At 43.7% G+C, this 15501-nt stretch overlaps 1 protein-coding gene across 5 annotated transcripts in view; it reads right to left on the bottom strand.

Annotated features, from left to right (window-relative positions):
* The window catches only part of SIN3A (SIN3 transcription regulator family member A), an 86067-nt gene that overhangs the window by 61707 nt on the left and 8859 nt on the right, over positions 1 to 15501 (bottom strand). For 2 of the 5 annotated variants that reach the window (XM_063596794.1, XM_034939160.3), the window contains exon 2: positions 5833 to 5883. The exons of 2 other annotated variants lie outside the window; for them this stretch is intronic. The gene's annotated coding sequence lies outside the window, so the exon portion shown is untranslated. Of the gene's footprint in view, positions 1 to 4645; positions 4744 to 5832; positions 5884 to 15501 lie in introns of all 5 variants that reach the window. One more of the 5 variants, XM_055098474.2, reaches the window with a different exon arrangement.

A 15501-nucleotide genomic window follows, 5' to 3' on the forward strand; every position in this document is an offset into this window, starting at 1 on the left:
CAAGATATTTTCTTTATCCTCTGGGAGCACACAAGCCCTAAAGGGAAAGTAGTCTTTACAATGACTCTCCATGGCTGTTTCACCTTTTCTTTGTTCTCACTATAGTCCTCAATCTGCCTGCCACTCTAATCCTTAGCTCTGAAATCCTGTCTCAGGTTTTTCTCACATTTCACATACCTAAGTGGGACCCTGACACAGCAGCACAACCCATTAATTTGCAAGCTGGCCACTTTTATCTATTTGTAAACTCAAGCCACAGATATGCTCTCTGTGGCCTATATAACTTCAGACTGTCTCTCAGCTTTGTGTGTGATAATATGTGGAACTCAGTTAAATGGAGTTGAGAACGTTTCTGACAGCTGCTGAGGACAAATAATTTAAAATGTCTTAGCTAGTTATGCTTTCCTAGGTTTTTCTAGCATGAAATAGCATGTTTAGCTTAGTATTCAAAAACCTTTTAGACATATTAAGAGGTTGAGGATATAGATTTATGCATGTTATGCCACTAATCAACTACGAACACTAAACCTCAGCGTGTTTTGGGATGAGGAACTGAGTCTAATCACAGGTAGAGTAAAATGTCTTTTTGGCTATTTCTTATATACGTTCATGACTTTCAGTGGTTTGGTCTTGGGTTCTGTTGATTTAAAACCGATGCTTAACTCATCTGAGATTAACCTCTGTAACCAAAAATGAAGTCAATACTTTATTGGCCGGATGCAGTGGCTCTCACCTGTAATCCCAGCACTTTGGGAGGCTGAGGCAGGCAGATCACTTAAGGTCGGGAGTTTGGGACCAGCGTGGCCAACATGGTGAAACCCTGTCTCCAGTAAAAATACAAAAATTAGCCAGGTGTGATGGCACACACCTGTAAAACCTGCTACTTGGGAGGCTGAGGCATGAGAATCGCTAGAATCCAGGAGGCAGAGGTTGCATGAGGGGAGGTCCCACCACTGCACTCCAGCCTGGGCAACAGACTGAGACTCTGTCTCAAAAAAAAAAAAAAAAAAAAAATTATAGAAATGTTATGATAGGGCAGCACTGGGTTTAAAAAACAAAAACTTCATAGGCTGGTCACAGTGGCTCACACCTGTAATCCCAGCACTTTGGAAGGCCGAGGTGAGTGGATCATCTGAAGTCAGGAGTTCGAGACCAGCTAGGCCAACATGGTGAAACCCAGTCTCTACTAAAAATACAAAATTAGCTGGGCATGATGGCACGCATCTGTAATCCCAGCTACTTGGGACGCTGAGACGGGAGAATCGCTTGAACCTGGGAGGCGGAGGTTGCAGTGAGCAAATTCGCACCACTGCACCCCAGGCTGGGGGACAGCACGACTCTGTCTCAAAAAATAACAACAACAAAAAAAACTTTATAAATAATAAGCCAAAATCAGATGTGAAGAGCACGGCACGACTATAGAAAAAACACTAGAGTACCTTTTAAGAACTGGATTCTGTTGGATGGGAGAATGTTTGAGGGCAAAAAATAAAAACAAAAAAGAACTGGATTCTACTCCAAACTCTATCTACCATGAAGCTTTCTAATTTTGGCCCTGTTTTCAAACAGGGGCAAAAGGAGGGGATCAGCCTACATTAGTGATTTCCAAATGCTGGTTTATGAACCAGTCTATAAGGAAAAAGAAGATTGTAGTGAGCTTTTCATAGATTAAGTATTACAGTACTATGGTTTATTCTGATATACTCTTATCTTTTGGCTGTTAAAATATCGTTTCTTTTGTTAAGTGATTGGGATTTCATATGGTACTTAACTTCATCCACCTCCAGAGTTTGCTTTCCATACCACCTCTACAACACTACAGAGGCTGAACTTTCTCTGAACCATACTTTATTCCTTTAACAATTACCACTCATAGGCCAGGCGTGGTGGCTCACGAGATCAGGAGATCGAGACCATCCTGGCTAACATGGTGAAACCCCGTCTCTACTAAAAATACAAAAAATTAGCCAGGCGTAGTGGCGGGCACCTGTAGTCCTAGCTACTCGGGAGGCTGAGGCAGGAGAATGGCGTGGACCGGGAGGCGGAGCTTGCAGTGAGCCGAGATCGTGCCACTGCACTCCAGCCTGGGCGACAGAGCAAGACTCCATCTCAAAAACAACAACAACAAACAAACAAACAATTACCACTCAAAGTTCTATTCCTAACTCTCTCTCAAATAAATTGCTTCCGCTCTAATCATACCTCCTTGTTTCAGGCCCTGATCATCCTTCACAACAACCTTATAAGCAAGGTGTTCTCTAATTTATGAATGAGGAAACTGAAAAACAAAGATTAAGTAAACTGCCCAAGGTTGCACAGCTAGTAAGAGGCAAAGCTGTGATATAAATCCAGGAAATCTGTCTCCAGAGCCTGGCTCTTAACTACTTCACTACCTTACCTCTCACAGAAGAGAAGAAATGAAGGAAGAATCCCTTTACTTATTTAAGGCACACATGCAGGGAGCAAGTTCAGCTTTTTTTAACCTTTCACACACTTAGCTAACTCATCCTTCTTCAGCCTAAACCTAATAAAGCAGAAATGCTTTAGTAGCATTCATTCATTAAAAGCAAATGTTCAGTAAGTAGATATGAAGTTGGTAGATGATTTCAGCCCTTGCCCTCTAAAACCATATATAGCCTCACTAGTAATAAAAAACGTGTAAAGTAGGCCGGGCGCGGTGGCTCATGCCTGTAATCCCAGCGCTTTGGGAGGCCGAGGCAGGCGGATCACTTGAGGTCAGGAGTTCAAGACCAGACCGGCCAACATGGTGAAACCCTCCCTCTACTAAAAATACAAAAATTAGCCGGGTGTGGTTGTGGGCGCCTGTAATCCCAGCTACTCAGGAGGCTGAGGCACAAGAATCACTTGAACCTGGGAGGTGGAGGTTGCAGTGAGCCGAAATCGCGCCATTGCACTCCAGCCTGGGCAATAGAGTGGAACTGTCTCAAAAAAAAAATATATAAAAGGCCAGGCGCCGTGGCTCACGCCTGCAATCCTAACATTTTGGTTCGCCGAGGCGAGTGGATCACCTGACGTCGGGAGTTTGAGACCAGCCTGATCAACATGGAGAAACTCCGTCTCTACTAAAAACACAAAATTAGCCGGGCATGGTGGTACATGCCTGTAATCCCAGCTACTCGAGAGGCTGAGGCAGGAGAATCGCTTGAACCTGGGAGGCAGAGGCTGCAGTGAGCCGAGATCGCGCCACTGCACTCCAGCCTGGGCAACAAGAGCGAAACTCCGCCTCAAGAAAAAAAAAAGTAATTTACCCCAAAGCAATTAAAAAAAAAAAAGATGACAGTGTGGGTAAGGATACAGGGAAACACTGATGGAGGAGGCTTTAATTGGTACAGCCTATTTAGCTGGCAACTTGTAGGTATTTATTAAAATTTTAAATGTGCATACCCATCCCATGCATATTATGGAAAACTATGTAAGAATCAGATCAAAGTTTATCCACGAGTATAAGAAATGAACTCTAAAACATACTAGATTTTGGAATACTGAAACTATCAATTCCACTTTCAGGCCTGTATCCTACACATCTGCTGAGTCTATTTATTGCAGCAAAGTATGAAAATCTAAATGTCTATCAGCTAAATAAATGTGATCATGCATATTATGGAAAACTATGTAGGAATCAGAAAGATCAGGGTTTATCCACAAGTACAAAGAATGAACTCTAAGACATATTAAGTGAAAACAGCAGGCTAGGCCGGATGCAGTGGCTTACGCTTATAATCCCAGCACTTTGGAGGCCGAGGCGGGTGGATCACCTGAGTTTGGGAGTTCGAGACCAACCTGACCAACATGGAGAAACCCTGTCTCTACTAAAAACACAAATATTAGCTGGGCGTGGTGGCGCATGCCTGTAATCCCAGCTACTTGGGAGGCTGAGGCAGAAGAATCACTCGAACCCAGGAGGTAGAGGTTGAGGTGAGCCAAGATGGCACCATTGCACTCCAGCCTGGGCAACAAGAGTGAAACTACGTCTCAAAAAAAAAAAAAGAAGAAGAAGAAAACAGTAAGCTATAGAATACATACAGCATGATCTCATGTATGTATATATACACACACAAAATGTACTAAAGATTTGTACATTTCATTGTATGTAAAATTTGCATTGAAAGAAAAATGTGCCTGGGCACAGTGATTCATGCCTGTAATCCCAACACTTTGGGAAGCTGAGGCTCACGGATGGCTTGAGCCCAGGAGCTGGAGACCAGCCTGGGCAACAATGGGATGACCCTGTCTCTACAAAATAAAAAAACAATTAGCTGGAAGTGGTGGTGCACAACTATGGTACTAGCTACTCCAGTGACTGAAGTGGAAGGATCTCTTGACCTCAGAAGTTGAGGCTGCAAGGTTGTAGTGAGCAGTGATAACGTCACTGCACTCCGGCCTGGGCAACAGAGTGAGACTCTGTCTCAAAAAAAAACAAAAAAAACAAAAAAGAAAAAGAAAGACAAAGAAAAAAACATGCTAGCCAGGCACAATGGCTCACAAAGTGCCTGTAATCCCAGCACTTTGGGAGGCCGAGGCAGGCGGACCTCTTGAGCACAGGAGTTCAAGACCAGCCTGGGCAACATAGCGAGACTCCATCTCTACAAAAAATACAAAATTAGCCATGCATGGTGGCATGTACCTGTAATCCCAGCTATTTAGGAGGCTGAGGTGGGAGGATCATGTGAGTCCAGGAGACAGAGGCTGAGGTGAGCTGAGATCTCGCTACTGCACTCGAGCCTGGACAAAAAAGAAAAATGCTATAAACAATATTAAACTCTAGATAATGATAAACATGCTCAAGTGCTTAGATGAAGTATACTAATGTCTGCAATTTATTTTGAAATACATCAAAAAATCAGATTCATTGATGGAGGGATGGATAGATAGACAGGCATATGTTAAACCTAGTAGTAGAAAAATGATAATGGTAAAATCTAGGTACTGTGTATATGGGTATTCATTATATTTACTAAAATTCTATCAACTTTGTTGTGTATTTGGAAATTTTCTTGATAAAGTCTTGGAAAAAAACATCCACAGGTTCTGAGGATTAGGAAAAAAAAAAACAGGAAGAAAAGCCAACAATACAAACCAGCTCTTGAGTGGAAAAAATAGGTACTATAAATTGGGAAAGGGATACATACAGGTACACTTGGGAAGACTCTATAAAGGTAAATATTCAGCTACATCTTGAAAATTAGAGATGAATTAGAACACAGGGGTATAGAGCATGAAATTAAAATAGTAAGTTTAGACTTGCAGGCAATAGTTATTTACAATCTTTGCCAAGTCATTCATCCCACAAATAATTAGCAAGTGCTTAAGACATGCCTGGCCCTGTGCGGAGGGTTAGAAGTCCAGCACTGAGCCAGAGATTTCCTCCCCGACAACAGCCAAGTCTTCCATGTATGACTGCTATCAGCTGATGTCCTCCTCGCAACAATCCTGTCAGATAGGCAGTCCCAGAACCCTTTTTTTTTTTTTTGCAATAGCATACCATTATGTCCACCAGGCTGGAGTGCAGCAGTGCTATCACGGCTCACCGCATCCCCAACCTCCTGGGCTCAAGTAATCCTCCCACCTCAGCCTCCCGAGTAGCTGGGACATAGGCAGCGCCACCATATCTAACTTTTGTATTTTTTGTAGAGACAGGGTCTCGATATGCTGCCCAGGCTGGTCTCCAACTCCTGGCCTCAAACAATCCTCCTGTCTTGGCCTCCCAAAGTGCTGAGAATATAGGCATGAGCCACTGCGCCCAGCCAGACCCCTTTTTTTTTTTGAGGGAAACTGATACTCAAATTAAATGACTTATTCAAGGTCACGTACCTGACTAAAAGAGCAAGACGTTAAATTCTTCCTCCTTGGAATATGACCAATCTAAAGTAGAAACATTGGACAGATTGTAAAACCACGCTTGCAGAGGGGTACAGTGTAATTCTAGAATATAAAGAAAGCCAAACGATGGAACCACAAAGTCAGCCACAAAAGTACTGTCAAGTCCCGCTTCAGCCAACATGGTTGGTCTCCAACTGTTTCAAATTTGGAGTTTATAGTACTATCAGAACTCTAGTCTAGAAGACATTATAAAAAGAAAAAAAAAGCACTTTGACGTATAGAAACTACGGAGAGAAGACTAAATAATGGCAGCAGAACATTTAAAGGTCACCTGGTGGGCACAGTGGCTTGCACCTGTAATTCCAGCACTCTGGGTGACTGAGGAGGAAGGATCATTTGAGGCCAGGAGGTGGAGGTTAGATTAACCAAGATTGCACCACTGCACTCCAGCCTGAGCAACAGAGGAAGATCCCAAATACACACACACAAAAAACACCTACAGGTCCTAAAAGTCACCTGGCCATGTGTTATAATAAAACTGGGCGCGGTGGTTCACACCTGTAATCCTAGCACTTTGGGAGGCTGAGGCAGGCAGATCACTTGAGGTCAGGAGTTCAAAACCAGCCTGGCCAACATGGCGAAACTCTGTCTTTACTAAAGTACGAAAAACACATTAGGCGGGTGTGGTTGTGGGTGCCTGTAATCCCAGCTACTCAGGAAGCTGAGACACAAGAATCGCTTGAACCCAGGGTGTGGAGGGTGCAGTGAGCTGAGATCGCGCCACCGCATTCCAGCCTGGTTGACAGAACAAGGCTCTCCGTCTCAAAAAACAAAACAAACAAAAAAAAAAATGGGTGGGATGCTGGGTGTAGCAGCTCACATTTGTAATCCTAGCACTTTGGGAGGCCATGGTGGGAGGATTGCTTCAGGCCAGGAGTTTGAGATGAGCCTGGGCAACAAAGTGAGACACCGTCTCTACAAAAAAATTTTATTAAAAATTAGCTGGGCATGGTAGTGAGCACCTGTAGTCCTTGCTGCTTAGGAGGCTGAGGTGGGAGGATCATTTGAGCCTGGGAGGTTGAGGCTACAGTGAGCTGTGATTATGCCACTGCACTCCAGCATGGGTGATGGAATAAGACCCTGTCTCAAAAAAACAAAAGTCTATCCTGGTCAGTTTGTTTAAATGCATGCTCTTAGAACAAAAAATAAAATAAATAAATGCATACTCTTTTTTGCTTATTTTTAAATGCATATTCTTGAAACAATGGAAAGTTTCTCTTCAAAAGCAAACTTCCATCACAGTATTAAGTCAATGTAAACTTCAACCCAGTGCAATTTTGAGTAGTCTAATTCAAAATTTGTCCAAAAGTCCACCTCTGGTTTTAAATCTGCTAAGAAAGAATCTATTACAGAATGAAAGGCACTCTATTTAGATTTCATATATTGATTAGAATTATTGCTTGGCAAAATTAACAACCAGCTCTTCTCAAAAGACACCATTAGATCTAATATCCAAGCCTCCTTTGAACTCAGTTTTTACATTCTTCTAATGCAGTGGTCCTCAACTAGGGGAGATTCTGCCTCCCAAGGGCACATGCAGTAATGATGGAAGACATTTTTGGTTGTCACAACTCGGGAAGATGGAATGCTACTGATATCTCACAGGTAGAGTAAAAGGATGTTGTCAAACATCCTACAATGCACACGACAGTCTCCTCACAACAAATTATTTGGCCCAAAATGTCAACAGTGTGTGAAGATTGAGAAACCTAAATTTAATCATAACCCCAACTGTCACATATCTTTTTTATTTTTTTTTTTGAGACAGAGTCTTGCTCTGTCACCCAGGCTGGAGCGCAGTGGCGTGATCTTGGCTCACTGTAAGCTCCGCCTCCCAGGTTCACGCCATTCTTCAGCCTCAGCCTCCCAAGTAACTGGAACAACAGGCGCCTGCCACCACGCCTGGCTAATTTTTTTTTGTATTTTTTAGTAGAGATGGGGTTTCACTGTGTTAGCCAGGATGGTCTCGATCTCCTGACCTCATGATCCACCCACCTCAGCCTCCCAAAGTGCTGGGATTACAGGCGTGAGCCATCGCACCCGGCCATCAATGCTTCTTTTACGGCATATGATACACCTTTAACCCGCATTATACCATTACGCATTGGCCAGACACTCTGACCTAAAGTTTTTTAGAACTCTTATCTTTTTTTACGCCTGGTCTCCTTTCGTCCCTCTCTTAGGCTTGATCTGTAAAACTCTTCTGACTCAAAATTTTAGAGCTTTTCTGATATCATAATGCTCATTAAATCTGTAAAAATTAAAAATAAGGCCAAGTGTGGTGGCTCACGCCTGTAATCTCAGCACTTTGGGAGGCTGAGGCGGGCGGATCACCTGAGGTCAGGAGTTCAAGACCAGCCTGGTCAACATGGTGAAACCCCGTCTCTACTAAAAACACAAAAATTAGGTGGGCGTGGTAGCGGGCGCCTGTAATCCCAGCAACTTTGGAGGCTGAGGCAGGAGAATCGCTTGAACCTGGGAGGCGGAGGTTGCAGTGAGCCAAGATCACGCCATTGCACTCCAGCCTGGGCAACAGAGCGAGACTCCCTCTCAAAAATAAACAAATAAATAACTTTAAAAAAACCCCATATCATTATTACTTACTATTTTAACAAGAATGTAAGTAGCAAATTTTTTTTTTTTTTTTGAGACAGAGTCTTACTTTGTCACCCAGGCTGGAGTGCAGTGGTGCAATCTCAACTCACTGCAACCTCTGCCTCCCAGGTTCAAGCAATTCCTGTGCCTCAGCCTCCCAAGCAGCTGGAATTACAGGTGTGTGCCACTACACCTGGTTAATTTTTGTATTTTTAGTAGAGAAGGGGTTTTGCCATGTTGGCCAGGCTGGTCTCAAACTCCTGACCTCAAGTGATCTGCCCGCTTCAGCCACCCAAAGTGCTGGGATTACAGGTGTGAGCCACCGTGCCCAGCCTTAAGTAGCAAATCTAAATTTTTATTCCGTACTTTCCTGGACACTGGGAGATATAAATATCCAAAATGTGCAACATCCTTTAAAATGCAACCAAGTACTCATCAAATGTCATGCATGAACCTGGAACACAGCCATTCTATAAATTTTTTGTTTCTTTTAAGAAACAAGGGGTCGGGCGCGGTGGCTCATGCCTGTAATCCCAGCACTTTGGAAGGCCGAGGCAGGCGGATTACGAGGTCAGGAGATTGAGACCATCCTGGCTAACAAGGTGAAGCCCCGTCTTTACTAAAAATACAAAAAATTAGCCAGGCGTGGTGGCAGGCGCCTGTAGTCCCAGCTGCTCGGGAGGCTGAGGCAGGAGAATGGCGTGAACCTGGAAGGCAGAGCTTGCAGTGAGCTGAGATCGCGCCACTGCACTCCAGCCTGGGTGACAGAGCGAAGACTCTGTCTCAAAAAAAAAAAAAAGAACAAGAAAAACAAACAGGGTTGGCCAGGTGCAGTGACTCACGCCTGTAACCTCAGTACTTTGGGAGGCCAAGTCGGGTAGATCACGTGAGGTGAGGAGCTCAAGACCAGCCTAGCCAACATGGTGAAACCCCATCTCTACTAAAAATACAAAAAAATTAGCCGGGCATGGTGGCGTGTGCCTATAATCCCAGCTACTCAGGAAGCTGTGTCAGTAGAATTGCTTGAACTTGGGAGGTGGAGGTTGACCGAGATCTCGCCGCTACACTCCATCGTGGGCAACAGAGCCAGACTCCGTCTCAAAAAAACAAAAAACAAAATAAAAAAAAAACAGGGTCTTGCTCTATTGCCCAGGCTAGAGTACAGTGGCATGATCATAGCTCATTACAGACTGCTGGGCTCAAACAATCCTCCCACGTCAGCTTCCTAAGTAGCTGGGACTACAGAGTGGCTAACAAGAAAAAAATTTTTAGAGACAGGGTCTCCCTACATTGCACCGGCCGGTCTTGAACTCCTGGCTACAAGCGATCCTCCTGCCTCGGCCTCCCGAGTAGCTGGTGTATACCACTGCACTTGGCTTCCACTCTGTAAACAGGTACACACCACCACGCTTGGCTTCCATTTTGTAAATTTTGATTCCAGGTTTCAGGTACAGCTCTAGTAAGGTTCTAGCTTATCACCTCTGGGTCTTTTTTTCCCCTTTCTGCCCATCAAATGAAATACTTTGAAAACTCACTTCATAATTTTGTTGGAGAGAACAGTCATCTTCTTTGCTCCATAATCATAGGCATTCTCATTTTTAGACTAATAAATGTCAATCAGAATGAACAATCCAGGCTGAGCGTGGTGGCTCTTGCCTCTAATCCCAGCACTCTCAGAGGCCGAGGCGGGTGGATCACGAGGTCAGGAGATTGAGACCATCCTGGCTAAAACGGTGAAACCCCATCTGTACCAAAACTACAAAAAATTAGCCGAGTGCAGTGGCACGCACCCGTAGCCCCAGCTACTCGGGAGGCTGAGGCAGGAGAATCGCTTGAACCCGGGAGGCAGAGGTTGCAGTGAGCAAAGACCATGCCACTGCACTCCAGCCTGGGTAACAAGAGTGAGACTCTGTCTCAAAAAAAAAAAAAAAAAAAAAAAAACTGATTTTTTTTTCATTTTTACGTAATTTTTCCTTCTAACCATCTTTATACATATACGTAACTTTGGCACCTGTCCACTTACAAACTGCATCAACTAAGTTTTGGTGTACAAATATCTTGAAAGATGAAAGAATACTATCATACATCTTTTTGGCAAAGTGCAGTGGTTTTGATTGTTTTTTTTTTTTCATTTCTTAAAAATAGAAATGGGGTCTCACTATGTTGCCCAGGCTGGTCTCGAACGTCTGGGCTCAAGCGATCCTCCCACCTCAGCCTCCCAAGAAGGTGGGATTGCAGGCATATGCCACTGCACCCAGCCCAGTTCTGATTCTTATAAAAAGAAAATCACATTCTAGCTGGGTGCCTATAGTTCCAGTTACTTGGGGGGACTGAAGCAGAACAGCTTGAGCTCAGGAATTTAAATCCAGCCTGGGCAACATAGTGAGATAGATCCCATCTTTAAAAAAAAAAAAAAAAAAATTCACCACTGGGCACGGTGGCTCACGACTGTAATCCCAGCACTTTGGGAGGCCAAGGCAGGTGGATCACCTGAGGTTGGGAGTTCGAGACCAGCCTGACCAACATGGAGAAACCCCATCTTCTACTAAAAATACAAAAAATTAGCCAGGCATGGTGGTACATGCCTGTAATCCCAGCTACTTGGGAGGCTAAGGCAGGAGAATCCCTTGAACCCAGGAGGCGGAGGTTGCGGTGAGCCGAGATTGTGCCATGGCACTCCAGCCTGGGCAATAAGAGCAAAACTCTGTCTCAAAAAAAAAAAAAAAAAAAAAAAAAAAAAAAAAATCACATTCTAAACTCATCTAGGGTACAGTCACATATGTATATGGGTGGAGACAGAATCTTGCTATGTTGCCCAGCCTGGTTTTGAAGTACTGGGCTCAAGTGATCCTCCCATCTCAGCCTCCCAAGATGCTAGGATTACAGGTGCACGCCACCATGCCTGGCTGAAGACTCTTATTTTACAACTTGGTTTATATAACTTTACCGTCATCCTAACAGTCTAGAGTACTACTGTCACACAGCATTCATCTACTAGTTCCTCTGAAATGTCTTCTGTGGTCAGTTTTCTTCTCTTTGCCATTATAGGAGGAAGATGAAAAACTATGGATTTTTAAATATGTCCAATGAAAGCTTAAAAGTTGAAAAATAGTATAAAAATTACCATGTACTCCTTCACCTAGATTCTCCAAATGTTAACATCTTACATAATGTTTAAGATGGTATCTCCTAACTTCTTTTATACTTTCTTGAAAGATGCTGTAGGCTGGGCATGCTGGCTCATGCCTGGAATCTCAGCACTTTGGGAGGCTATGGTGGGTGGATTGTTTGAGCCCAGGAGTTCGAGACTAGCCTAGACAACATGGCGAAACGTTCTCTCTACAAAAAAAATACAAAAATTAGCCAGGTGTGGTGGCACGTGCCTGTAGTCCCAGCTACTTGGAGGGCTGAGGTGAGATTGCTTGAGTCTGGGAGGCGAAGGTTGCAGTGAACTGAGATTGCGCCACTGCACTCCAGCCTGGGTGACAGAGTGAGACCCTGTATCCAAAAAGAAAAAAAAAGTTGCTGTAAGTTTTGGGAAAAGCAATAAGAAAACTGAAGGGCCGCGGTGCACACCTATAGTCCCAGCTACCCAGGATGCTTAGGCGGGATGATCACTTGAGCCCAGAAGTTTGAGGCTGCAGAGAGCTATGATCATACCACTGCACTTCGGCCTGGACAACAAAGCGAGGCCCCATCTCTAAAAACTGAAGTGTAAAACTAATGATTTATTTCACTACTGCATATCCTTTTAAGCAATTCTATAATTCTCCCTTTGTCATATTATTTTAGTCCTCTTTAGCATATTTGAGAATTGATGAGTAATGATGAAATAATTCCTAGGATGATGAAATACCAAAACATTTCAATATACAGGAAAAATAAGATCAGTAAAACTCCATAACATTGTTTAGATGTACAAGTGGTAATAGCTAAAATGAGTTTATTCCTTTGTAAAAAAAATAAATTTTCAGGCTGGGCATGGTGACTCATGCCTGTAATCCCAGCACTTCGAGAGATAAGAAGTTCGAGGCCAGCCTGGCCAATATGGTGAAACCCCATTTCTACTAAAAATACAAAAATTAGCTGGGTATGGTGGTACACACCTGTAATCCCAGCTACTCGGGAGGTTGAGGCAGGAGAACCACTTGAACCCAGGAGGTGGAGGTTGCAGTGAGCCAAGATCGCACTACTGCACTCCAGCCTGGGGATGGAACAAGAACGCATCTCAAAAATAAAATTAAAAATAAAAATAAACTTTCTCTTTGCTGTTTTGAAGACCTCCAATAAATAAAAATCATGAAATATACATCTTTACAAGTAGTTAGTACTGCTTTAAAAAAAAAAAACAAAACTCAAAAACTAAAATTGAGTCCAGACCAGGTGCGGTGGCTCAGGCCTGTAATCCCAGCACTTTGGGAGGCCGAGGTGGGCAGACTGCTTGAGCCCAGGAGTTTGAGACCAATCTGGGCAATACAGAGTTCGGTGACACTGATGTTACACAGACATTTCTTACTACTGTAGGTAGAAAATGAACAGAAATTTAGTTAAATTCAAAATGTATTAATAATTGTTATCAATGTTGATTTTCTGATTTGATCACTGTATTGTGGTTTTAAAAGATGCACTTGGGGAATCTAGGTGAAGATTATAGGGCTATTATTTGTATTATTTTTGCAACTCTCTTTGAAGTCTAAAATTATTTCCAAAGAAAAAGTTTTTAAAAAATTAAGTATTAGGCCAGGCATGGTGGCTAACACCTGTAATCTCAGCACTTCGGGTGTCTGAGGCAGGTGGATTGCTTGAGTCCAGGAAGACCAGCCTGAGCAACATGGTAAGACCCTATCTCTATTTAATATAAGAAATATAATCTTTCAAAATATCTATAAGGCCAGGTGCAGTGGCTCATGCCTGTAATCCCAGCACTTCGGGAGGCCAAGGCAGGTGGATTGCCTGAGGCCAGGAGTTCAAGACAAGGCTGGTCAACGTGGTAAAACCCTGTCTCTACTAAAAATACAAAAAATTAGCCAGGCATGGTGGTGGCGCCTGTGATCCCAGCTACTCAGGAGGCTGAGACAGGAGAACTGCTTGAACCTGGGAAGGGGAGATTGCAGTGAGCTGAGATCACGCTACTGTACTCCAGCCTGGGCGACAGAGCGAGACACTGTCTCAAAAAAAAAAAAAAAAAAAAAAAAAATTAGCCAGGCATGGTGGTGGGTGCCTGTAATCCCAGCTATTCGGGAGGCTAAGGCAGAAGAATCACTTGAACCCAGGAGGTGGTGGTTGCAGTGAGCTGAGATTGTGCCAAGCCGAGATTGCACCACTGCACTCCAGCCTGGGAGACAGAGCAAAACTCCGTCTCAAAATAAATAAATAAATAAATAAATAAATAGCCGGGTGTAGTGGCACATGCCTGTAATCCCAGCTGCTCGGGAGGTTGAGGCAGGAGACTCACTTGAAGCTGGGTGTGTGTATGTGTGTGTGTGCAATGAGCCGAGATAGTACCACTGCACTCTAGCCTGAGCAACACAGTGAGACCTTGTCTCAAAAAAAAAAAAAAAAAAGAAAGAAAGAAAGAAAAGAAAATAGAGCATTACAAAGAATAGAACTTGAGATAGTTCTTGAAAGGACAGGTGGAAGTGTCACTCACATCTCACACTGCTTTTATCACGTTAGCTCTTCTGCTCCCACACAAACATGGGCACATAACATCTTTAAACATCTATGTATCCTCTACCATGCTCAGCATACTGCTTTGTCTTGTCTGTGGTGGAAACCAAATCATTCATTCATGTATACATTCTCTAATATTTACTGAGCACATACTATGCACCAGGTGTTTTAGGAGCTGGAGATACAACGGTAAACAAAAATCCCTTCCCTCAAGAAGCTTATATTTTAGTGAAAGATGACACAATAGACAAAGTATAATATTTAGAATAGTAGGCAGTGACAGGTATCAAGAACAAAAGGCAAGGAAGAGTTTTTGAAATTGTAGAAAAGAATGGTCAGATAATACCTACTGATAAGGTAACTTCTGAGTAAAAGAAGTGAGGGAGCTAGTCATGCACAAATTAGTGGAGGAAGCCTTCTAGGCAGAGGGGACAGCAACTGCAAAGACCCTCATGTCTTTGTGAGGGCTCACATGTGCTTGACATGTTCCAAAACAGCGTGAAGGCTGGGTAGCTGAAGAAAAACGAAAGAAGGACTAGTCAGAAATGTAGTCAGAGAGGTACTAGGATAAGGGTGGCAGGCAGAGGGTGCATCAGATTTGTTCTTACAGGTGTTTTTTTATTTTTTGACACAGGGTCTCATTTTGTCGTCAAGGCTGGGGTGCAGTGGCACAGTCATGGCTCACTGCAGCCTCAAGCTCCTGAGCTCAAGCAATCCTCCTGCCTCAGCCTCTCAAGTAACTGGGACTACAGGCACGTGCCAGCATGCTTGGCTAATTTTTAATTTTTTTATAGAGACAAGGTCTTGCTATGATGCCCAAGCTGGTCTCAAACTCCTGGACTCAAACGATCCTCCCACTTGAGCTCCCAAAATGGTGAAATTACAGACATATCTTTTTTTTTTCTTTTGAGACAGAGTCTCGCTCTGTCGCCCAGGCTAGAGTGCAGTGGCACGATCTCGGCTCACTGCAAGCTCCACCTCCCGGGTTCACACCATTCTCCTGCCTCAACCTCCCGAGTAGCTGGGACTACAGGTGCGTGTGCCACCATGCCCGGCTAACTCTTTTGTATTTTTTTAGTGGAGACCATGTTAGCCAGGATGGTCTCAATCTCCTGACCTCGTGATCCGCCCGCCTCAGCCTCCTAAAGTGCTGGTATTACAGGCATGGGCCACCGCGCCCAGCTCATTACAGACATATCTAAATAAGGACTCAGGTTTAATACTCAGACTGAAATGGAAAGCCACTGGATGGTTTTAAGCAGAGAAGTGACACGGTATGACTTAGGTTTCAAAAGAATCACTTGGGTTGCTATGTTGAGAACACATTTAAGA

This window comes from Pan paniscus, chromosome 16, assembly GCF_029289425.2.
Source record: "Pan paniscus chromosome 16, NHGRI_mPanPan1-v2.0_pri, whole genome shotgun sequence".
In the NCBI taxonomy this organism is placed as follows: Eukaryota; Metazoa; Chordata; class Mammalia; order Primates; family Hominidae; genus Pan; species Pan paniscus.